This window comes from Apis cerana, linkage group LG11, assembly GCF_029169275.1.
Source record: "Apis cerana isolate GH-2021 linkage group LG11, AcerK_1.0, whole genome shotgun sequence".
Taxonomy (NCBI): Eukaryota; Metazoa; Arthropoda; class Insecta; order Hymenoptera; family Apidae; genus Apis; species Apis cerana.
The window spans coordinates 8,273,311-8,300,154 of NC_083862.1; the positions used below are offsets into that span (position 1 = coordinate 8,273,311).

At 35.6% G+C, this 26,844-nt stretch overlaps 1 protein-coding gene and 2 long non-coding RNA genes across 14 annotated transcripts in view; 1 reads left to right on the top strand and 2 right to left on the bottom strand.

The window, feature by feature from the left end:
• LOC108002344 (hemicentin-2) overlaps positions 1–26,844 on the bottom strand; it is a 349,141-nt gene that overhangs the window by 229,948 nt on the left and 92,349 nt on the right. The window lies entirely within an intron of this gene.
• Positions 11,933–13,448, bottom strand: LOC133666952 (uncharacterized). Its single transcript, XR_009831864.1, has 2 exons — positions 13,148–13,448; positions 11,933–12,293 (listed from the first exon to the last, which is right to left on the bottom strand). It is a non-coding gene; the product is annotated as an uncharacterized LOC133666952 (long non-coding RNA).
• On the top strand, positions 13,440–16,485 carry LOC114578099 (uncharacterized). The gene is made up of 3 exons (XR_003698727.2): positions 13,440–13,600; positions 13,741–13,792; positions 14,303–16,485. It is a non-coding gene; the product is annotated as an uncharacterized LOC114578099 (long non-coding RNA).

Sequence of the window (26,844 nt, forward strand, 5' to 3'; positions counted from 1 at the left end):
ATGATTTTCTTCCGCGTGCATATTTATATTATATTTAAAATAATTAATCCGGAACAAACGATCATTTTTTTAAACGATTAAGAGAAGATTGAAGATCGAGTTTTTCTCCAACGCAGGAGACCTCACGAACACCGTAAATCCCGCATCACAGACCAATTCGCTCTATACGATTTATCCTATAACCGGCTCTAAGATCGTCACGATGCATCGAACACGGAGGGTCCCCGTTATCGATCAGCCCATGGATGAATTTCTGGACCGTAAGACCTCGAACACACCGCAAATCCTATATCACGAGTCCGGTCAGGTGCTGGCGTAGATCGCAGCCTGATGATACTGGACTCGTGATGCCCGCCAGCTCCAAGGTTCGATGCTGGTCTTATAATGGCGTTCCGTGTTTCTCGATCCTGAGATGGTTTTGGGTTAATCCTATAATATCGAGGAGATGAGGTCTCATTAAACATTTGTGATATTTCGAGATTTGTATAACTCATATAATTAACTCTCGATCCTGAAGAGAATAATAAAACACAGGTGTTCCCTAAATATTTCCAAATATTACCAGGAAGAAACGAGAAACAGCATCCTCAAAGAAAGTGAAGTGGAAGAAAAATGAATAATCCTCCGCGCCAGACTTCCGAAATAAATAATTACGAGCAAAAAGTTTCTCAAACCTTAAACTCACACTTTACGAGCAAAGTTGGGACGAATCCCTCCCTGGAACACGTCGAACACCGCCTCTGCTTCCCTCGAAGTTTAGTCTATTACGCGTCCAATATCTGCAATTCAATCCAACGACACCGCACTCTCTGTTCTCTCGGTTGCGCGTAGGTAACTGGAAATCGTTTCTGTCTGCGTTACGACGCCCCATGTCACGGAACCGTCATCTGCCGGGTACCCCGTATCGGCTGACTTATGCAAATCCGCACGCGAGTATGCTTTTCCCCGTTTCGTGGATACGGTTTGCAAGCTGATCGAGCGCCAACCCCACGTACCGGGCATAAATTTTCGTTCCGTGCCGTTGGATTTATGAATCTGCATGGGGCTCGAAGGCGAGCGCGGACCTCGAAATAATGACGTCCGCCGTATCTCGACATTAATAAGCAACCAATCGATTCGCGATGGATGGAAAGATCCGCGCCATTTCTCGGACGAAGATTCCATTTTTCGTTCACTATCGCGTTCAAACGAAATTTGTTTCTTCGTTTTTGCAAATATGCTGTGACAAATTCAATCGTTTCGAATCTAAAGTTGAAATCCATTGACAACGAGTGAAAATTTTAAAGAGTGTAATAAATATTGGGATCAAAACGCGGAGAAAACAAATGCAACTTCCTCTAACTGGAGAAACGAGAAATAAGCCTCGATCTGAAATTTCAAGCTGAATATAAGGCTCACTCGATCGTGGGTAAACACCGACAAAAGCGAAATATCACGGCATAAAAGTCTCGGTGATCGAATCCAACCGGCCGCCCCGAGCACGTCGTAAATCGAGTCATCGAAGTCGGCTAGAACGAGCGCGTCACTTCACCCTCGCGCCTCGGTTATTACATCCTTCTCGACCGTGTGTCTGCGGATCGACAGTCGAAACGGAAGTGAACATCCATCCATTACCCCTTTGTTCCCCTCTAAATCGAATTCTCGGCAAGCGAAGCAAAAGATCACGTTTCTTTATAGATTTTTACAGATTTCACTAGAATCTCTCACTATTTGCAAATATTTTCCCTGTGAAGACGATGCAAAGACCTTTGCGACTTCCTTCGAATTTCCCCGAATTCTAAACTAAGAATCAGAGGGAGACGTAAAAAATATTCGCAGAACGATCGTTCGGGTAATCGGACAGCTGGCGCGAAATTGATACGCGGATCGATTCGAGTTTCGCGCGTGGATTGGATATCGAAACGCGGGGATGGCCTGTAAACAGAGTGCGAAAACCATCGGGCTCGTTAAGGACGTGCACGACGATAAACGTCGATCGACGCCCATTTGAAAATGGAAACAATGAACACGGATTGTTCGTGCATACGTTGTTGTCGGTATTTTTCTTTCTTTTTTTTTTTTTTTTTGTTAATCTTGCTTCCCGCTTCAAACGCTCGCCAACTTCGTTTTAATTTATGCCCCGCGTGCACGAAACACGCGCCATTAACGAGATATTACGGCGATGATATTTAGGAGTTTACACACGTGAGACGTGTTTTTGCGGTGATCTAATTGCGAGATGTGCAAATGCAAGCAATCAATTTTCTTTTTCGTTTATTTGTGATTTCGTGATTATTTTAGGATTACTCGTGAAAGTCAATATAATGATCACTTGGGAATGTGTTTATAAAGGAAGTTCTTTTAATACTTTAGAACATTGCATTTGATTCAATTAATCAATGATTTATATCATAAATATATTTATCAAAAATTGCTCCTTTCGTCTTACGCGTCTAACTCTAGTTCAAAACTATATTAGAAATAACCGATATTATCAATCTTTTCATTTGGTTTTCCTTTATGAGCCACGGTTGATTGAAGCTTTGACCTTAAAAGAGTGGGTCGATAAAATTTTCCAGAAGGCGGACAAAGAGAACGGAAGAAGAGGCGAAAGAGCGAAAGAGCAGCAGCAACAACGCGGAAAGCAACTTCATAGGTTTCCACGTGGCTTCTCGTCCAATTTAATCCCCTCGCCTCAGTTTTTGCATGTTTTCGGAGTCTTTGGCAGAGAAGGGACTCAGTTTGGATTCTTCCCTTCAACTTCCCTTAACTTTCCACCGTATAAACCGTGTTTTAATTCGATCCAACGATCATCGAACATTCTCGCCTATCAACTCTCGAATCGCAGAGTTTTTTATTTTCATTCTTGATATTATTGATCCACTGAGTGAAAACGAAGTCTTCGAAATGATTTTGGTTTAACATTCGGTGGTTGAAAATAGACACGTTTTAAGATATTTTACGTTGCAACAACGACTCATCCCATTGTATTTCTCATTCACAATCGATCGTACACGAGAAATTCATAATGCAACAGTGTCTGTTCGAAATATGAAAGTGGTCGTCAAACGAAATTGTTAAATAGAAGGAATACGGAAGAAAATTATATTTCTCCACAATATACAAACGGAATATTTTTTTTTCTTCATCTTCAAAGCGATTCTTTTCTTGTAATAAGAAATTAAGAGATATTATATGAATGATCTAGATTTCGAATCTTTTGCAATTTCGCGATAACAATTATAGATTCTTCGTTATCTTTAATGGAAGATCGATCAAAGTTTCATTTTTCCATTCGTAGATCTAATATTTCTCCCGTCATTTCCCGTATCCTCCCGTATTCCACCAAAAATTCGCTGTTTATTTTTATTCACCTCGCCTGCGATCCAATCTTCCATAACCCAAAAGCGCAGTAAAGTAAATCGAACGAAGGCGACATGAACGCATAGCGACGAGCAAAGAGGCGCGGCAGAGACTCGAGGCTCGAAATAGGTAGAAAAGCTGTTTCCATGCTCGATCAATTTTCGAACGAAGAACACAGAAAGGAATTCGAATCGAGGATCGACAGCCAGGGAAGGGAGGAAATTCCTCGGCCACGACGATTCCTCGTGTTTCCAATCGTTCGTAGGTTGAAAAATCGAGCGTGAAATACGCGGGTCCCCGTCGCGGTGGAAAAATATTTAAACGTACGATATAATTCCAAGTATTCCCAAAACGCGTCTCTTGATGGCGGAGTATTGTTATCCGGTCGCATTACGTCGCCACTGAGTTGAAACATCACTCAGGGGGGAATTGGCACGGATGGAACTGTAAAGAGAATGGAGTTTTTCTCCCCTCGCGTTTCTTCCCCGCTCAAAGTACGACTGTGACGTCAATACTGCTGCTAGAAATTCAACCAGATTCTTTGAGCGAAACGCGTCCCCTTGACCTGGCTATTGTCGAATGTGTTTCGTTTCTCTGATCTCCAACCCTTTCTTCTCTCTCTTAATCCCAGATAGGAACCGATATAATAATTTTTCTCGCTTATTTTTGATTTTTTAAATAACTCTTCTTATTTATTTGTAAGAATCCAATGGAGAAGGTCTGGATCTCTTCGAAGAAGAGACCCTTTCTATCTCCTTTCTTTCGTGGAATAGGAGGCTAAGATTAGAAGGTAAATATTTCAGTGATTGGAAAGAGAACAATTTCGATGAGAATTGATTTAGACGAATATTGTACCGTTTGCATCACCTTGAAATTAAACAAAATTCTTTCTCCTCGCTATTTCATATTTCAGAAATTTTTTTACACGTGGATAACCTGTCTCTCCACTGATTCTTACACCTGGAGATCCCCAACACGAGGAATCACCCTTCCCCTTCCCTTCCTTCTTTCCAATTGCCCTCATTTCCCTCTCTCTCTCTCTCTCTGCCTTTTAAATTCGTAACAATATTCGTCAAGGTAGGACGGTGGAAGATTCGTCTTCCGTATACTGCGGCTGATATGGATAATTTAATGGCAGCCTGTCGTACGAAATATTTAATCCTCCTAGGCTGCCCCGATTCCGCAACGCATCCAACTGGTTGGCTTCCCGAATGATTCATGCACACAGGCTCGGCCTTATCTTCGAGCCGTTTCGGATGGAAAATGCGAATGCGACGTACTCGATGTATTTTTAATTCGGAGAGAGGGAGGAGGAGGGAACGTTTGTTTGTTCTTCACACACGGAGAATCTTACATCGAAAGATGAATTGTTGCGATTGTGGAATCCCTGAATCGAGGGAGGAGAGACACTTTGATGAGGTAACTAACATTGTAGTATGTATAAATATTCATATAATATAGGTGAAAGCGTATTAGGCTCTGTCACAAATTACAAAAGGAGGTTTAAAAAAGATGTTATTTCTCGATCGAAGGATGTGTAAATTAATCAAAGGATAATTATTAAATTTTTCGCACGAGGGTGAAATAGTAAAACGAAATTAAATGAAGGTTATGGGTGTAGAAGACCGGCAAAAATATTCATTTTATCGATGAAAAGGGGGCGTCAAAACTTTCCGACACCTTTTAGTAAAACCCATCTAGTTCGGAACTACTTAGTCACGGGTGTCACTTATCGACGAAGCGACTTTTGTGAGATGACGGGGCAGGTTGCGTTGCTGCTCGACGCCTATATATCAATTTATGGTTTTTGAGACGGTGGAAAGTTCGTTACAAGGCTTGGATAAAAGCTTGTTCTCCGCAAACGTGCTCTCGAAACCAATGTGCAACTCGAATAATGTCGGAATAATTCAATGGCCGTGGTGCTCCCTCCCTAAAACTGGTAAGAAGTTTCTTTCGGGATCTCGGATGCTTTTAAAATTCTAATATTTATTCAGTTTTTCGACGATATCGCGAAACTTTGGGACCCCGAGCTTCCACCTTTTTATTTCCATCCCACCCCTACGAAATTGAAATTTCGATGCTCATTTATTCGAATTCAGAATTCGCGGAATACGTTCCTGGTTCATAAATTTCTACCGAAAACCTGCTTCGTGAAAGCTTATCGATCCTTTCGCGCATTTAAGAGAGTTCGTTATATTATTTTTCAAGGATTTCAGTTTTAACTTTTCAATTTCCGTACGTGCCGTGCTTTCCCAGAACTCGTCGAAACACAAGGTTTGTACGAAAGTTTTCTTTCGCGCAACCTCGTCTCGTTTGAAGAAAAATAATAAGTTATACGCCGAATGTATCTACTGTTATTTCCAAGTACAACATACACTATTTAAATAACAAATTACAATTTTGTAATCAACTTTGCAACGAAATTTGCAATCTATTTAGAATAAACGAGCAATAGTAAAGTAAAATGAATGCGTCGATCTTGGAAGAGAAATAATTATACCAATTTTGGAAATCAGAACGAGCTCTTACATGGGATTATTATAAAAATCTCCAAGATTAATAACCAATCCAATTTTCCGATCGAAAGTTTCGTAAAACGCAATTCTTTCTCATTTTCCTACAAAAGTCTAAGAATTTTCTCTCCGAAACAATTTGTTTCGTTACTAGCACGGTCTGTTCGCGTGACGAAGAGGGCGAATTACTCGAGCAACGAGAAAGAGAGAGAGAGGGAATCGTGACCGATCCTTTAATCGGCGAAACGTTTTACAGGGACATCAATTTCCTCGTAGTTCGTCGCTCGTACAAAAGGGGTTAAGTATCCGAAAGAAAATGAGTGTGGGAAAAGGGGAGGGATAGTTGATTTGCGATGCAGGCTGAGTTATACAAAGAAGCGCAATCGAGAAGCGCATCGTTTCTCCATTCAACCTTATTCCTTGTATTTGTTGTGCAGAAAATAAATGGACGCCGGGGAAATATTTTTCGTTCGAAGGGTTCCATAGAATCGAGCGAGAGTCTCAGAATCCAAACGACTGTCGTTTCAAGGGGGACGAGAGTTATTAAGTCAGGCTTAATGAATTTTGAATAAATAAGCTCGATTTCATCGTTTTTTCTTTTCGAAATTTTTATATAATAATTTGTCGCGATACATAGAATATTCGTTTCGATATTTAATTGCGTAAATGATTTAATAATTTTTCAGTTAAATAATAAATGGATATCACAGAAAGGAAAATTTCGAATTTAGAATGGTAAAATGTTTTATTTCAAATTCCTATTTGATATTCATGCAATCGTCATTTTCTACAAAAATAGAAGATGAAGAGTACAATAACAGGGTTTGTAATTGCGCGGGATATCATCCATCTGCAAAATAACATTTTTTTATGTAGACCTCCAATCTATTTTTCACGCGGGAAAGAATAATACAGTGGAAAGGGAATTTTCGCGATAAATTTTTCATCGAAACTGTATAAAAAGAGTTAAAAAAAAAAAGAGAGAGAGAAAGAAAGGAAAGATGGAAAAAAATAAAGAAATATAAACGCAAGATGCCATTCAAGCAGAATATTCTGAAAAATTGTCACAAGTTGCGGACGCTTACAATTCTATTTCCTGCCTATTTCTTTCACTGAAATGATAAAAGCGTGTACATGGATAGAGCGAAATGGATGTAGAGGAGAAAGGAAGAGCGTGAAGAAGAAATACAATGCACGAGGAACGCACAATAAAAGAGATATAGAGTAAGAATTTGAGAAACGTTCGGAGAAAAGTTTGAATGGAAAAAGAAAAACAAAGAGAAAGGAACGAAATGAAAAACAGGAAAGAAATGGAGTTTAAACAAAACGACTTTAAAAATATTTTCGTTTACAAAGAAGACTCTTAAATAATTCCCTTAAACAATTTTTCATTACCAATTATATTTTATCGTATTTATAACTATTTATCAATACAGAAAATATTTTTAAACAGGAATTTCTGCTGTAAAATCTGCTTTAACAAAATTGAAGAAAATTAACGTTATTTAGAACGTTATATTTTCCATCTCGTTGGAGCGAAAGCATCCGACACGTTTTGAAAACGTTAATATAGATAAAAAACGAAGAAGAAAAGGCTTCGTTCAATCGAAACTCAGTTTTTTCTCGCGCATTGCGTCTTTCGTTTTCAAAACGCGTGCACGTCGCGTTTGCATTAACATAAACGGAGAACGAGACAGGGAGCTCGTCCGCTTTACGCGTGACTTCGCTCGTTCCACTGTAGTTACAAATTCGCGGATGGATGCGCCGTAAGTAGAAGCTGACGAGACAAAGATTCGACAAAGCGGAGGTGGTATTATGCGGCAACTCAGGTGTCCTAATGGAAACAATAGGGGGACCGCGCACAGTTTGCACGCAGCTAGAAAGCAAGCAGAAACCGGCATAAATATTTCAACCTGTCTCCGTGTGCACAGATTCAACAGTATGGCGCCTTACGAACAGTTTCGCGCAACCTTCCTTCGAATATCCAGTCCCCCCTCCCCAAAAACACGCATCCAAGCGGTCGCGAATAAATCACAAAAAGCTGTTCCTCGATTTGCACCGATGCGACACGGAACGGTTTTTCAACTTCCTGGAGACAGAGATACGCCTGTTTCTCGATATACGATTATGGATTTATCCATGAATTTCTCGAAAGAATAAATTGTGCAACTAACGCATGTTGCTGGTTATCAGGGAAGTTATTATTGTTAAATTGTGATTCGCAATATATTATTGAAGTGTAATTTTACGAAAAGTATATCGCGATTAAATCGAATAGAGCGATTGTTAATTCTTCTAATAATGATAATCCTCCTTTGGAGTTTCTCTAAAGTTCTTTGAACCTATAAATTTATAAAAATTGTGGAATTTAAAGAAATATATCGTCATGAAATAGAGGAAGAAAGAATTTCTCCGTTTCGCTGTTTCTTCTAACGAAGTTTTATTGGACGTTGGGACGAGTACAAAGTGAAGTGGGTCGAGTTTTCATTCAATAACGGAGTGAAAGATAGTGGTAGTTTTATTAATGCTAAATGTGTATCCCTGCATCCGTATTTGTCACGTATTTACGAATTCTTTGTATTCTCTCGTGTAGTTTAAAACCGGGTAATGAGAAAGTTCCGTTGGTACTTCCTTTTCGAGAAAACTTTTCTCGTTTCAACAGGATAACTTTGTATCGCGGGATGGCACTTGAATATTATATCAGAAATATTTTTACTTTATATATCGAAAATATAGCCCCGATACGAAGTTGGGATCGTAAGTGAATCATGGCCTTATATTTCATGTATTTATAGGCGTATAAAAATTATCATATACGATGCAGAATGTCGTAAAAACCGCATCTAGTTCAAGGAAATGAAACTTGAAAACCAAAAATTATTCCTTCGAAAATATGATATCCCTTTCGACGATATATTTATTGGTTTCAACGCATTTAAATATCTCGACGCGATAAGTAAATAAATTGAAATTAATACAAAAATCGTGCTGTCGAATAAAAAATATTCGGTTATTCTATTATTTTCAATTTTCTTGTTAACAAAAATCTTTCAATATCGAAGATTTTCCAAACAACGTGATACAATTCAAGAAAGAAAAAAACTTTTGATAAATCCAATGATTAACCTATGCTCTGAATAAAGCTCTAAATAATATATTAAAATCCAGTATCACGTGAATTATCTAAAATTATTGAAAACAAACAAAACTGAAATATTCGTATTAATATTTTTAAACTTTAATGCTATTTAGCGTACTGAAATCCTAGTGCTTTCAAATTTTATTAAAATATACGGACTACAGGAAAAAACACGTATATGTATAATTTTAAAAAATTTTAAAATTCATACGAAAATTTAAATTTCAAAATTTAAAATATCGATGCCATCTATCTCACTAAAATCCAATAACGAGGATCTGGAATTCTCTAATCCTACTAAAAAATATACATACGTGGATCATAGAAATTTCAAAATTTAAAACATCAACGCCTTACGAAATCTAAGAGAACCTGGAATTTTCCAACTTTACTAAAACATTCAAAGATTCAAATACATTTCCCTTAATTACAAATCGTAAAACTCGAATCTCGTAACACGGCGCATATTCCGCATCGCTTAAATAAACGATAAAAAGCGCATCATTATCGCGTTCCACGGCGTTTCCATTCAACCCCTCTCTCGTTGAAACGGTTGGCGAGAAGCGATTCATTCGCTCACAAACGTAAGAAACGCTTCTCGACTTCCTTTAAAACCGTGACGACACCGATACACGTCTTCTCCCTGCAAAAGATAAAACTGGAAACCGTGTCAGGACGTGTAAACGGAGAATGTCCGATGAAAATAAATTCATTCAAAGAGAATTCCAGCTGGCCCAGCAGCGGAAAAGCTCCAAGCGCGAGAAATTAGTGGCACAGCCGGTGTCGAGAATTTCCCGATTTCCCGTCCAGGTCAGGAGCTGGCCTGCGTGCATTAATTTACTGAAAGCCACCGTCTTTATGAAGCTTCTCCAGGATTTCATCCGACGTCGCGGCGCGATATTACGGCGCGTCGAGGCGCAAGCAACCTGCTCGACTCACGCGTTGCAACACGCGCTCACCCGAAAATTGACCGTGTCATCCGTATTAACGCCAGCCTGGCGAAATTCCCTGCCCCACTTTCCATCCGGGAGAAAGAAGAACGACTTTAATCAACCGCTCGCTCTTCCGTGGGATCAACCCGCGCAATCGGTCGAACTTCATATTCATTACTGTCCATTGTTCGCTAACGGTTGGCCCGATAAAAATTTATCTCCCTATGACCACGATCGATCACCATTGCTACCTTCCTGCCTGCTGCCTTTCCCTCTCTATCTCTCGTTAACTCCTTCCGTCTATCGATATATTTATATAGGTCGAGCCGAGTTATTGGACGAGGTAAATTATAGGGTTCGAGACATGGGAAATTGGAAAATTAGCACCACGTCTTCCCTTGTCTCGAGCGTGTCCAATTTAGAAACGGGAGAGTGGACCGGTTCATATCGGGCGTGCCTTGTCTCGGCTGTGACTAATGGAGACAGGTTTGAATGCGACAGATTCCGAATTTGATGATGACGACTTCGAAAGGAGGAGGAGGAGGAGGAGGAGGAGATTGTAATTTCGTTCCATTCGTTCGATCGCGATTTAAGGGGCGGCCGTGATTGTAATTGGCGACGAGCTGCACGGGTTGGTAAATGGTGGTACGTATAGGTATGTTTGTGGACGAGTGTGCAGCGTGAATGGGGAAACTCGAGGGGATGTATCACTTTAACGAGACTCCGGATAGCTTTATCTTCCGCTGTGACTTTTAATTCTGTGTTTCCAGCTAACTTTTCTGTAAGAAAGTTTGCACTTGAAGCGTTTCATTCTCGCGCTGTGTTTTCGAGGATGAAACGAGATTGCATGGGGAATAATGTTTGAAAAAAATGAAGAGAGATAAAAATTTTTAAATGGACTTCTTCGATGAATAACCGCTTTATTTTCCATTTAAGGATCGCGAATGCAATAGATAATGCTAGAATTTTTCAAATTCCTATCCCTGAATTTTCGCATTAATTAAGATCTTATAATTGAAATTAAATATTAAAATTATTATTTTAAATATTGCATAATAGAAGAAAAAAGTTGGCAATTAATGGATTGATTAGGATCATTCTTTCTGTAATCGAATACATTGTTTTAAAATAGAATACTGCGTTTCCGTAAATTGAACAACAATAGTATTTTATAAATATGTGCTTATAAAAGTATTATTTATAAAAGAATAAACTTTCACGAATCAGAAGTTTGAGACAGTTGATCTAAAATGTTAGCAAGTAATTACGATACAGACTAAATTTTCATTCGTCTGTTCCTATCCAAATTTGATAAATTACCGAGCAAATACTAACTCTTTGTTTCGTAAAAGCGAGACCCCGGTCGTAGAAGCGATTTAATTAAAATGTCATTTAGCCCGTGGTATGACGTACTTTGTGATCGTTTCGCTTGTTTCGAATATTTCATTCAACTGGCGGCATACAACCAGTAAGACAAAGAATGAAAAAGAAATAAGACAGTTTTTGCCATGACATCGGAATGCTATGCGAAAAGTGTTGCAGAGAGCACGAATGCTATTTGTTAAGAACGCCCAATACTATATATACGATACTCACTATTATTTATAACGAATTCTATGTTAGTTTTCTGTTGATAATTAATGTACCGATTATTATTATTCTAATCTATCGTTATCAACGCGGTAATTTACGTACAAATAAAATTAATTAATTATAAAATTTTATAATATTAATTTATTCTAATAGAATAAGATATTCTAATAAAAATCTGTTTATTTGAAGTATTTATGGAATCAAAAATTTTATCATACTTATAATTTTATTAGAATTAGGAATATATTTGAAAATGAAACTCTTGAAAGTTATCAATTCAATAATAGATGATGTATAAGAGAATACAAATAACTAACTTTCAAGAGTTTTACTATTAAATGTATCTGTATTTTTATAATTGCAATATATATGTGTGTGTAAAGTGTAAGGAAAATTTGTTATAACATAAAGGGATAACAAAGAAGTTATTTTATTTCGGATCGTTATTGTTTTATACTAATATAGCGAATAATTGTGAAATATAATTTTGCGAAATATAGTTTCGTATTTAGAGAATTTCGATGAAATCCCATTTACATGAAGATAAACTAAAGCACGTAGTTGAGCTTCAACTGAAGTTTCTAACGTTTCTAATACAATTTTACATGATATGTAATTTTAGTTGATTTTCGCTTTGAGATCCAGTATTACATGATTAAGCGAATTCGTGTAATATCCAACTAATCGTCATTTATCCACTTACTTATACCATTTATACTCCGTTTAAATGTATGACCATGCACCATATAAATTCTCTTTGAAAGCATTTGGTTCCTAAAAATAAAAATATAAAAATATAGATAATCTTAAAAGATAAAATAAAAAATAGTATAAATATAAGATAATATATTTAATATTTTATTTAGTTTCCAATCCTAAGATCAAATATCTATTAAATATATTCTGATTAATAACGAAGCTATTTTAATACAACATAAAGTCATTTTCATATATTCTAATACGCCAAATAAACTTCAAGGAATATCAAAACATTTCTAATTGAGTAAAATCCAACCAAAGCAATATCAAAGGTCGCAAATGACCACGCAAGTACAACATCCTAATCGCATGAATGTTTAGCGAATATCAGTGACTCATCAATACAAGAACGCAAAAGGCTAATCATCGTTCGAAATAATATAAATTAGGTCGACCTCCGATTTTGTTCGCCGCCATCTTTACACCCGTGACAAATTAATCAATCTTTGTCGATACGTTAGACAAAATTCCGAAAGAGTTTTCTCCATGAATTTCTCTGACCGTACCACGCAAACGTCGTTTAACTTTAGAGAAAGAAACAAAATGGTGAATCAATCGATCGTGACGAGCGTCTCGCGGGAATACACAGAACCGGAGACATTTTGTGACAAATTGACTCGCGATGAGCGACAAAGGAACAACCATGGCTGGATATAGTTTGACTGACGCGAAGAGATCAGCCATTTCGAATTTCGATGTCGATTCGATAGAAACGCATGACATTTCGTTTCCCGAGATCTTTCGTTATCGCTATGGCTTCGATTTTGTAACAAAATTGCGCTACATTATTGTATTTGACGAGCGATTTGTCAAAGTAACTAACATATCACGCGTGACGTTGTAAGAATAGAACAATACGTGGCACTTACCTCTTTTTTCTCAATAATAACGCTATTCTTTGGAGAATGAAGTAGTTCCAGGTTTCTTGGTTGATGGAAAATATTGCGTTCGAATGGGAAAAACGTGAAATGAAGACACAAAAAGAATTAACAATGTCAGAACGTTTCACACCTCGGAATCCAAATCTCGGAATGAATCGGAAAACTTCGGACAGGATCGGGTTTCGGAATGATTCGGCAATAATCGGACATGATCGGTTAAAACTGTTGACAGAGCTATGAGTTTCGAGCTCTCGAATGTATTAATTCGATTACTATCGAACTCTCGAACGGATTAGTGTCTACGTTCCGTCTATTCTTTGAAGAATTGTGAGTGTATTTTTGAAATATTGTTAAGAATAATTAAGAGTTTGCATACATCTTTAAAAATTAATCAATACGAAAAAAGAATTTTGTGAAAAATCTTTATGGAAAATGTATAAGGTATTAATATTTTTCTCCTTATTATATTTTTTATATCGATTCGATAAAAACGTTATTGAAGTATGGTTATGTAGAATTAGATTAGAAAATATTTTAAATCATTGAAAAGCAAATTAATAATTTATTTATTATAATTTCAGAAATTTTGTGTTTCGATTTAAAATATTCAAATAAGGAGCTCTCTAAGGAATAGTACGTTGTGAAATACATAAAAATTTTTTATCATACTGACATTAACCTCCATCAGATTAGGTTGTGCTTAATCGTCTATGTACTTAATTATACATAGCAAACTTTTCTCATTCTTTCTTTTCACCTTCCTCTGTGGTTCATTTATTCTTTGAATATTCGTTCATAAATTTAAATGCTTATTGTGTAAAAATGCTTTTCTCATTCTCATTAAAGTCTTACTGTTAACATTTAATCTTTAGTAAGGTTATAATATCTAATCTTTATTTTTTCCTTCTCTTTTATGAATAATTATACAATATTGATTAAAAATTGCAATTTCTATTTTGCACAATTCAAGAATGTACAAAAAATTTAACTTAGAATTCTACAATGTTATACAATTTTTATTTGATATTTGAAAATTAAGATTATGACTAATAATGAGATTTAGCATTATTAACCAATATATATATATTAATATATTTATATTAATCTTTGCATCTAATGTAATTAAATGTTTATATTTCACAGAAAACCACAAATTACCACAAGCGTTATCTATATCCATACACGGAATCAAGACAAAACCATGGTAAAACTACGTATTTATAGATCACAGTTTGCAATAAATGAAGGGAAACATCGACACGTCTGGGAACACCGATTTCTACCAAGCGCAGTCTCGAGAGCAGTTGAACTTGACAGGAAAGTATGAAATTGGATCAGTCGCAAACATCTACGCCACGACAGGATATTAACTGGGATGCAGGCGGGAAACGAGTCGGGGAAAGGTTTTTCTTGCCGCGACAAAGCCGATATACACGAACGAGAAAGATTCTAAATGAGTTGCCAACCTTTTATCGCACGAATTTCTTTCTGCACGTTCTTTTTTTTTCTTTTCCATTTACCTCCCACTCCTTTCTCTCTTTTTCCTGCATACGACACACCCTATATTTTTTCGTGTCATCCAAGAATACCGAATTTCAATTCCCGTCGCACGATATTCAACTCTTTAACGCGTTGTCAATTTCCATGGAAAGATTCGAAACGCTTTACACTCTCTTATATATAGTTACATATAGTTTTTCTTTTTTTAATTTCGTATAAAATTTCTGTATTTTTAGCAATTAATTCCACGATCCAACGAATTTTCGTCAAATATTTGCATTCACTTGCAAAGCGATCGAATTCATAATATCGTTACCTATCGGATTTTCCCGTGATTTTCCTCTGATATGAAATTTTTACATGCACTCGTTCCTATTTTTTTCTCAAATTTTAACGAAATACCCTTATACAATTTCAATCCAATGTTTAAAAATTCTTTTGCATGTCGTAGAAATTTTCTCAGAGAACCGTCTCATTAACAATTCTACGTGCATATCATTGAATTTACATTGATATTTGAAAATCTTTTCGAATTTTCAAACAATTTCAAATAGAGTTAATGTTTACTTGCAAAATTGATCTTTTTTTTTTTGTAGTTCTCTCTATGTATTCTCTGTCGCGAATATGGAAAATATTTGCACGATAATATTAGCAACGATGTCACGAACGGATAACATAGGTGGTGATATATAATGTTAACATTGTTCGTGATACGTAGGATACAATAGGATTAGAAATATCGATTTTACGGATAATATAACAAAGGGTTGAAACATACAAAATAATCCACTTGAAACACTCTCTATTGGATTTGAGCTTTCAAAAATATGTCAACAATGAATAATCCGTTTCAAAAATCGAATAGAAAATTATTCTTGCAAAATTATTGATTTTATTAATTTTATGCAGAAATTAAATCTCTTTAATTCTCTCGATTATTACATAATTTTTATAATATTCATCGTGTATACATACACTGTAGTTTAAAATGATTCTATTAACCCAACTATTTCAATTCTCTGAGTTATTTAGTTTACTTGGTCCATCAAGATTTCATAATATTCACAATTCAAGAATAAATAAACATTTAAGATTAAGAAAGTTTAGAAACTTCATACTTATTATCTCCATGACCAATCTACAACTACAGTTATTCAAAACGAACATTGACAAGGAAAAGTAATACAAAGTGACTTAACTGAAATCATCCAACAAGCTTCAACTGTTGCTTTACCACGAGCTATCAACTGATGAACGATCATCAAATGATCGAATGACATATATTCGAACAATCATCGGCCATAATAAATTTTCAGTAATTGTGCTAATGCGAGATCCATGTAAATGCTCGTTCATCTTCCACAAAGGAACGAGATACCAGGTCAATCGTTGGGATCCAATGTCTCGGGAGGATACTGGTGGAGACGATCTTGCAGTGACATATCGGGCCACTGCAGTGTGGTGCAGTGAACGCATAGATCAGCGTTGGAGGGCAATTCCGGAAGATTCTGGTTGCAAGGGATTGAAGACGCACCAATCTGCGATCGTTACGAGCTTTCCCCTCCATTTCCAGAAATCTCCTGAATTTGTCAATTATTGGCAGATTAATAGATACAATGCATCTGTAAACACGGTTAATTGGAGAATCTTTCCAAGATGAAATTGTAATACTGTCCAAACCGGTAAGAAATTTTAAGTGAATTAAATTTTATTTATTATAATTAATTTATTAAAATTCCTTGAATAAATTACTTCACTTAACTATTTTACAATTTGACCAATAGGATAAAATACGCTTTTCTTTTATTAAAAAATTAATATTATAATTGATCTTGAATTCGTATCACTTTTCCTTTATTTTATGCTGTAGAACGACAGTTGATTGGTTCTGATCGAATTTCTCACGATTAGAGGGAAATTGTTGGTACGATATTAATTGGCAGATCAAATTTTTCCGGGAACGATATGTTTGCTAAACGTGTAAATTCACGCGTTAATCGTTCACGAAATTCGTTGAATGTACGCGGACAATTAACAAGTACGAGTAATTACTCGGTAAAAACAGAGTATCGCGGGGAGTATACGTGAAAATGGAAGCTCATTTCGTGTTGTGTGGGTTAAACGCTTCGTATAACCGTAAAACCGTCGTTTAATTGTAAGTCTAAAACAGTTTAACCGCAGAATATTTATCGGATTGATATGAGTTATCGTTTCGATGTTGATCGATCACGTTTTACTATATCGAATTCAAAATACAGAATTCACCAATCTGCTTTATAGTTTTTATAAATTCGTTCGTGAATCGGTATCGCATCCTTCGAGTATCGTATATTTCGATTTGTATTTTGCAATTGTACTTACTAATGGCACATTTAATTAATCCATACGGAGTCAAAAAACAAAATGGAGCAGCACGTACCTGTAAAAAAGAAAATAAAAAATATCAATATCAAAAGTCTATTTCACTATTTCAATTTAAATTTCAATTAGAGAAAAGTTTCGTCTTCCTTTTTTTTTTTTTTTACATATATCGATATACTTTCATACACAGAAAAATATTCTTTTGCATTATATTAAAAGAAGAAAGAAGGATCGACTTGATATCACAAAATTGATCGTATATTTCCCACATCTGATACATTATTTATACTATGTTATACATTTTAATTTAATAATCCATTAAACCTTTTACCGGCAAGCCAAATTATTAAAAATTAATTTATTCTAAAGATATTCTACTTTATAAAAGAATCCTTCAAATATTCACACATTGTTATTCTCTTATTTTCATATCCTAACGTGTTTCAATATAATTACGTTAATCTAATCAGCGTTCCAATCGCCTTTCTTTTTTCGAAATATCGTACAATATTCGTGTTCTCTACAAGACAAATTCAATGGCTCGCGAGATTAGTAGACGGTTTCCACCAAATTCAATTAGGTTTTTATGAAACCGAGGCGAGGGCCATTTATTACGGCGAACGGAAGAGGCGGAATCCACGCGAAGTGGATCCTCCGGATGCGAACTTGCGGCGCCATTCGGCCTGGCTGAGTTTCAAACCTTTAAACGGGCGAAAAACTTTTCTGCCATATTGCATTAAAGCCGTGATTAATTCATTGGCGATAGTTATGCATCTCAATGAGGCGGAAAGCTGGCCCGCAACTTTTTTCACCTCCCTCCCTTATAGCTCTCATTTTTCCAGGGGATATGCGAATCGCGTAAACGGTTGAAATTTTGTCGAAGAATTCAAAGGATTGCGCGTTGGATTGGCTCAAATGGCGAATTTTAATGCATAAGATATTTTTCGTGAGAATGAACGAAATGGAAGAGAATGGAGAAGGGGAGGGGAAAAAAAAAAGGAAATGGCTGGTGAAATTTATCGCTATCGTTATTCTGTTATTCCATGGAACAGTGTTTACCAACTTTACGCGTAAGAATCTCTTTTTATGTGTATATACGGGAAGATATTATTTTATGGAGTGAAGAAAACATGCAGGAAATATGTTTGAAAATTATTTTAGAGGAAATTTAAAAAAAACTTGTCTTAAGAAAAATTGTAGTAAAGTAATGTAGGGTATTTAATATGTATGAAGAAGATGGGTTTCTTTAAAATGTAAACTTCGAGGTACTTTTTTTTTTTATTATGAAATCAATATTACAGCCATTAATAGAATATTAGAAAAAGATATGAAAATTTTCTTGAAACTTTTTACAGTTTAATTTGGATGAAATTCTCTATAAAGAAATATCCTTTAGAGAGGATTAAGATCATTTTAAAATTCACTGATAATTCAATTTTTTATTTTTCTTTTTTGCTTATGACATGTTTTGTGCAATAATGTTTTGATGCAATGCAAATAAAAACATTTGATACGTGCACAAATCATATATACACTTAACTTATCGATTCGTTTAGCTAGTAAACTACATCACTAAACAAATAAACACATAGATAAATCAACAAATAATTTCTACAGAGAAACAACAAGTGAAAAATATCGCGAATATAAATATCGATATTTCGCTAATAACAAACAACATTAAAAATTGAAACAAACAAGCTGATGAGAACAGAATTTTTACAAAATTCCTCCCACGTTATTTGCGCGGTACATTTGCCAAATCTAACGCAAATATAGCCGCGTTTAAAGCTGCCGCGCCACACAATTCGAACATTAAATCCGCTCGAAACAGACTAGGAAACGTAAAGTACACTCGAAAAGCCGCGATCAACAAAGGAAGCACAAGCGAGCGACTCGAGACGAAATCCCTTCGATTTACTCGAAACATCAAAACGCGACTGATCTGAGTGGAAATTCAAGCGGAGAAGCCAACAGTTTCTAAACAGCAAAAGCGTACCACGGGAAAGAAAGAAGCGAGTCAAGCACGTGTTGAGACTCGAACAAGGGAGGATAGTTCGGGGGGATTGTCTTGTGCCTCGCCTTGTGATTTGTCCTCGAAACGAACGATTCCACCTCCCCCTCATCGCGATGAATAATTCATCAGCGAGGCGCGACTTTCGCGATTCGACTTTTCAAGCGTTTTAAAACGTTTCGATAAATCCTCCCTCGTTCCCTACTTGCGTATCCACCAGTTCGTCACGATGTGTACAAATCTGAATTACATCCTGTTCTTAGTCTAGATTTCTATTGATGCATTTCCTCGGTGAAGGAATTAAGATTTCATCTTTCTTATTTTATTAAATCGTTTCGAATGATTCGATCATAATGCATGTACATTTACGATATAAATAGGTTAATGATGTAATTGTTGTGTGAATGTTCCATTATATTTTGCAGTATAAGATGTACAAATTGTTTCAGAATTGTTATAGAATCAATTATTATCCTCTTTTCATTAATATTCTAGATTTGTTAATAATATCATGGTAACAAAATTATCGTGGTTTGATTGATTTAAATCGACGAATGTGATTCGTTATTATTTGATTAATTAATGTGATTCGTATAACAAAAATGATCTTTGTTAAACGAGATGTACAATTTCATAATTAATTAGATGATATATAACTATCCCTCGTATTGCAATTACAAATTACATAACAATTATAAAATAGGAAAAGAATATATTCGATAATTTCTCCTAAATTAAATTTAACGTGTAAATAAATTAAATTTTCCATCTCTGGAACATTGTGTCGCGAAATTTCACGTAAATACTGATCTACTTCCATCGTTCGAGTTCAAAGTAAAACCCTTTCAATACCATCAAAGAGGTTTTAAACTTTCAACAACTTTAACATCTATAAAATGGTCATCATCAGTTCATTAACCACTCGAGCAAGCGCTAGTTACCTTGACAACCTTGTCCATTAAACTTGCTCCTCCTTCATCTCTCCTCCAGCGAATGCATCTTGACTAACTCGATTCAAAGATGGAACGTTTCCTCTCGTTACCATCTTTGCCGGTTATTAAACGTCAAACGTGTCCGGCCACTTTATGAAATACGAATATGAATTACATTTATCGACAGACTCGAAATCATCCTCTCACGAATTCCAAAATTCTAATTTCAATTCTAAAATTCTTCGACAATGCAAGGATTTTTCAAGTCAAATATGTCAAGTATAGGCTGTTTCTTATCCAGTTTGCTGTTATGGAGATTAAGCATCTCCGAGTTCTTCCACGCCAAGATGCATTTTCTCGAGTATCTCAACCACGCCACTGCCAAGAGCGGTTTTAATCGACGGATCGTTTCGTTGATCGATCAAAAGTTCGACGACGAGCCTGCCAGTTACGACAGAGATGCTTAAAGAGCAATCATCGTGAATATTTATACGGTCGAGGAGATATTAGAAAGTAGAAAGACCGTGCGCAAGGAGGATGATATCGAAGATATTATATTGGACTATCTTAAAACGCGATAAATCGAGATCCTGGACAATGAATAATCAAAGGAAAGATATTCTCTTCCCTATATATATATATATAGCGAGTCTAGGAAAATTAATTAATCGTACAGTCGTTTCTCGAAGCGATATTCCTTCTTTGTTATTACGTGTGTCTTTAGAATCTTGATTTAATTAATTAAATTTCGAGAGGAAATAGTAAATTATTTTAGAAATTTCTAACAATTTTTATTTTTTACCTTCGCTCAATTTAAATATTCATGCACGGTATATTTTTTTCGAAGATGTTTTCTACTTAGACTTGGCTCCTGAAAATCGTTTCATTAAGTATATTTTTTAAGAGAAAAGATACTGAACGAAGGCGTGAACCCTTTTACACCGCTCTCTGAGAGCACGCTCTTAGAAATGTATGAATAGAAAATCTCAGCAGATATAAATGGCGTGTTATATCGTGGAAAAACTTGTTGGCAAAAAACATTGGTGTACACGTATGCTCTTTCTCAGAAATTCATTCCATCCCTCAAGCTTACGATCCATCTACTTTACTTCTTGCATCTTGGTAAATTGATTCTGCAAAATTGTCCTCTTATTCAACGTTAAGTTAAAATATATTCTTTACATATTCCAATATTATTCCATTGAGATTAGAATAATTTAGATTGGAGTAATTCTTGTCACACAATTTTCACGTCGACGCTGTTAAAAGATGATAGATTCATAATTTGGGGGGAAAGAGCAGAGTTGGAAGGAGAAAGGAATCCGTGTAAGATTGAAATAGAATTTCCATCTTGAACAACGAAACAGACGTTCGACGCTCCTCGAATAAAAGTTGCTCGCAATTATCCCCTTTCCCCGGTCGAAAATTCCCTCGATATTTACTCGATTCGGATAAACCGGCGCTTAATGGACCGAAAATAATTGTCCAAGTCGCGAGTAGAGTTAACGAAGCACGCGGAATCGAACCGTTTCGATACGGATAGTTTCCCTTTTGCGATCTTCGGTTACGTTATTACGGCCTTCTGTTCGAGTAAAAACAGGGAAAAAAGGGAGGGGAAAAAAAAGGAAATCGAACGAACGACTCGAGAATTCCAATATGGGAATATACGATTCACGTTAAAAGCGCACAAATCTCGCGTTACTTCGTTATTTCAATAATTATCGAGTTTCCTCGTTGATTTAGTGGATTAAAATGTGAATCAAAGTGTTACCAGAGTATCAAACGATTAACTCCTGATTATATCTCCGATTAGGCGAATCGAAGGGATGTAATTTTCGATAATTCCTCTAAAGTTCATCTGTGATCCTTTACGAATTCTGTTTCCCTCGTTTCGAAAAAATCCTAAGGAAAGAAATAGTTATTTTGTAGTAGTTCGGACGATTTGAGCATCGATTCATTCAAAAGTTTCCTTTCATGCGTGGAGTAGAATAGAATCGTACGAAAGTCGATTTCTCTCGAATAAAGGAAAATAATGAACATTTTTACAAGAAAATATTGAGAAATATAAGATATTCAGAATCAGATGTGATAAATTTACGCAGATTGTGTATAATTATTCCAACGTGTTTCGTCGATTTCAACGTTTCCTTGGAAATGTACCGTCGTCGATATGAATGTCGACGAAAACTGTCAGCAAAATGAGATATTCGAAGGTAAATTTATCATAAGTTCGCGTCACAATTTCGCCATTGATGGAACATGTTGGAACAGATGCGACGAAAGTGTTAAAGGTCAATCCGGCTCCAGATGGAGTTGAGACGATTCATACATCAGAAGCGGGCGAAAAATGCAAAGTTGCAAATAATGCACGGTGTTTCGTAAATCTTTGGAACAGCAAAGAGACCATTGACTTGACAGAAGGGAGAGAATCGTAGAGGAACACGTTACGACTACATCGAATTCTTATAATAAAAGTTTCTCCCATGCACGGACGACAATTTGAATATCTTTTGTTCGATCGCAATATGATGAATATTTTTAATTTAAAAAATTTCCTTATTTTATCTTATTTTATTTTATTTTATTTTATTTCGTTGACATGTTTAATCATGGACAAATCTTTTAAATTTAAAAATTTTGTACAATTCGCAATTTCATCTTCATTCTTCGAAAAGTCGATCCTGGAACTTGAAGCCACTGTCGAAATTCTGGGCACAGTAACCTACGATTTTTCATTCTTATGCAAAGCTCGATAATCTTGGTAACGAACGTAGTAAAATATAATCCGAGAACCAATTTCTTTCGAGATCTTATTAGCTATTTCGAGTTAAAAAATGGACAATCTTTTACATACGTATGTATCTTCTATTCTCTCTGAGAAATTCGAGAGCACGTAAGATGTATGATATGTACGAAATCATTCTGTTTTCTTCGAAAAAATTATATCTTCCGTCATTCAAAGAAATGGAATTTGTATTTTTTAAAAATACCATCGAAATAGAAGGAATTTCTCCTCGTACGAATAATTATGTACGAATAATTGCAAGTATATTTGACTCTTAAAAAAGATGAAATAAAGTTGATATTCTTTCTATTAACGCAAATAACTTGCAAAGCACAATTGGGAAAGAATAAAATAGAATAAAATAAAGTTAAAATTGTTTCCATTAAAGGAACAACAACACACGAAATTTCATTTTTCATTTACAGTGTCGATAATTTAAATATAGCGATAAGTAATTGTATAAATTATTTGTTGAACGAATCGAAAATGCTTTCGCAATCCGCGTATCAATCAATTTTGTGACCAGGATAAACCGGCATAATTTCGTGAGCATACATACGCGAGGAGCAAGAGGCCATTTCCCCGTGTTTTCGTGCATCGTAAACGTCGTTATTTCGGTCCCGTTCCATCTCGATTTTCGTAAGTTAATAATACATCGTGTAATTTATTTCAGCGCGTTCATCGTATTGTTGCAACGATTTTATTTGCTCCATGCCCTCGATAATGCCCCCATCGTGTAATACGTTCATTTAAATTACGTCGTGCGGGATTAGATCTCGCACGGATGCGTCCATTTTACGTCCGTACAGTTCCACTTGTTTCGTAATGATATAAAAAAAAAGAAGGGGTGGAGGGGGAAAAAAAAGGATAGTACAACGGAATAATTCCATACCGTCGGGGCCCTTTTTTTTTTTTTTTTTTTTTTTGGTCGGACGTGCAACGACGCGATCGAAATTACATTGTAAATTAAAACTGTTTTTTATCACGTGCGCGAAATATTGTTTTCTTCGAAAATATATCCACCTGATGAATATTCGGGCTATTCGAAATATAGGAATGAAATTACGTATTAAATTTTTTTCATACATAAAAAAAATACAAATTCCTCTTTTGTTCGACGATCTCTCGAAATAATATCGAGGGAACACAATATCGTTCCAGGTTTTCTGATAATTTCGCGAGCAATTTCTCTGTTTCAAGGTTTCAACGCGTAAAAATTCAGATGGGTGGATGTTATTATTGAAAAAGGGAGATAGAGTGGTAAAAACGATTGCGTATCTAAATTGTCATCCTTTCTGAAATTGGCCGTCCTTTGAATCGATATCAATCTATTAACATTTCATTTTCGTTGTAATATCCGGTGACGTATCAAATATGAATAGCGTTTTCAATAGTAAATTTCAATTTCAATTAGTGCATTGTAATAACGTTTAACGAACGTCGAGTGTTTAATGAACATTCGAAAAAGGATTTCTCTCTCGAAAATCATTGTCATGGTAATTGAATCTAATTAAAATAACTCGATCGAACTCGTCGCGATTGAAGTTTGTTTTACGATACAAAGATTAAATCCTTTTGTTTTTGAATTTTTATTTTGAATCTATTTTGAATTTTTCTTTTCTTTTTTTTTTTTTTTCTTTCTTTTTCTCGTTTCGATCGCATGAAATCGCAATCATTCAATATCACATCTATTATTATTTCGATAATTATAATGTTAAAAAAAAGGTTCTATTCTGACTTTTTCGTTGCAATCGCTATTTTTGCACGATGAATCGTACGTTTGTTGCATGATTTTTGAACAGAGTAGAAATATCAAAGGGAAAGTTTCCAAGACTCGCGCAAATACAGGTAGAAGTTTAACAAAACTGGTGGATCAACAAACGCTTTGCTTTCAAACCGTAACTAATTTTTCTATTCGTTTATTTTCACCGCCAAGTGTGTTTAAACACGAGCCATGATCGTAAAATATGGTTAGCTACGAATAATTTCAATTAGTTTATTTTTCGAATGAAATCTATTTTCTCCTTTGTTAAAATAACTTGAAAAAGATTGGAAATTTTTCTTGATTACATTCGTACAATCGAAATTAAAAGAGAAATATTCGTCACAGATCGCAAAGTTAGTATTTCTTTAATTCATAATTTGTAATTTATATTATTTTCTAAACGTTAATTTTTAAAACTTTAGAATTTCAAAAATATACAATATTTTATTACGCAAATATTTTAAATATTTCATATCGTATTTTTGAAATTCGAGGAATTTAATTTCAATCTAATTTAATCAATTTTTTCCATCATAAAAATAAAACATAATGCTTACAGCGATATTTTCGAACAAAACACTCGAAACTTATTAAAATTGTCGAGTAAATCGACTCGTTAATAAAAAATAATTTCGATATTATTTCTCAATAATTTGAACGAAAATCCAATCATAGATCCAATATCCTTAATTTCGAGCCCATGAATCATTAAATCATCGATGAAAATTCGAAATGTATTCATTAAATATTCTCAAAAACCTCAAATAATCCAACTCCGTCCCCCGACATCCTCACGCGTTTCCAAGAAAGCAGCTCACCCCAGATCTAACCGCCACGTTCCATATCTCGATGATAAACGAATTCTCGCAGATCCATGTAAAAACTGCGTGTAGAGATTAATTTCATCCTGCTCGATAGAGGCGATAAATAAGAAAGGGTAAGAAGGGAGATTTGGAGGCATAAGGGTTCCAGTATCGTTCCAGTGTCTTCCAGAGAGAGAGAGAGAGAGAGGATTCCTCTGGCATACGCAAGCGAGTATATCACGGAATTCGAAACAGGAGTCTGCCGCACACCCACGGATACAAATCTTGTGGAAAATGGGGGGAAGAGGGATGGATGCTCGGGGTGGGTGGTCGTCTGACAATGAGCACAGGGCGTTCGAGAGTGTTCCTCGGTTCCGCAAACAGCCGAGTTTCCTCGAGTAGAAAGTCGGGAAGAATGGGGGAGAAAGAATTGATTCCGTGGGACGTCACCGTTTCTTGGCACCGGCCACTGGCAACCGGCGAAAAAAGAAAGAAAAAAGAGAAATGCTCCGAGGTACAACCTAATTGAAAAAAATAGATAAACCTTCGCACTTTCTTAGTGCACCTTGTCTCCTTGCTGGATCGTTATAAATTTGTGAAGGTGGTGGTGATAAGGAAGAAAAGAAATTTTACAGATTATCCGATTTTCTTTTTGCATCTGCGTTCATCGTATTATAAATTCCAACTAAGCTAATGGATAGTTTTGTGTTTGTCTCGATTCGAAAAAAATTCAGAGTTTGAGTAAATTTAAAAAATAATAATGCAGTTTATTGTAGCGTCGTTTCAATGGATGATATACTTGGATAATCTTTGTTACCGATATTTTTTTTAAGTGAAAACCGCGCACATTCATTACCGGTCTCTTTGAAAAGAAAGGAAAGAAAGGGTGGAAACCTCAGGAGAGGGCGAGACACGAACTTTTAATCTATGAAAATCTTTAGTGGCAGAGGGCGCATTCATCAGATAAAAGATTCTATTGTATTCAACGCTATCCATATTTAAGCCCACCAAATTTTTTTATCCGCCGCATCATCATCTTCGTGTGCATTTTATTAGACCCATTTTAATAAATCTCTTTTGCACGATATCGTTTCTCATCAACCTTTGTTAAAATGTTTAACATACTTTTCGTTACATTCTTTATAAATTTATCAATTTCTTCGAGATTATAACATTTTTTGAATAACATATTATAAAATTATCTCACGTTTCCCTGCGCCATTCTCATTACCATAATTAGCATTTTCAATATTATTTCTTTCTTTGATTCGCATAATTCCATATGCGTTTCCATAATATCCGGGTCAAAGTTTTAATTGAGCTGGGGGGTTTAATTATCATAATTAAGGGATTTGATTGAATTTGAAAAATTCTATTCAATTTAATCCATACTTGCCACGTTCCCCTTGTGTATTCCAATTATCATTCCAATAACGGACTGTATATTTTTGTCACAACAGGACATCAACAATGGAACGTATCGATACGATCGATTGCACGTATATACCAATATTAATTATCCTCG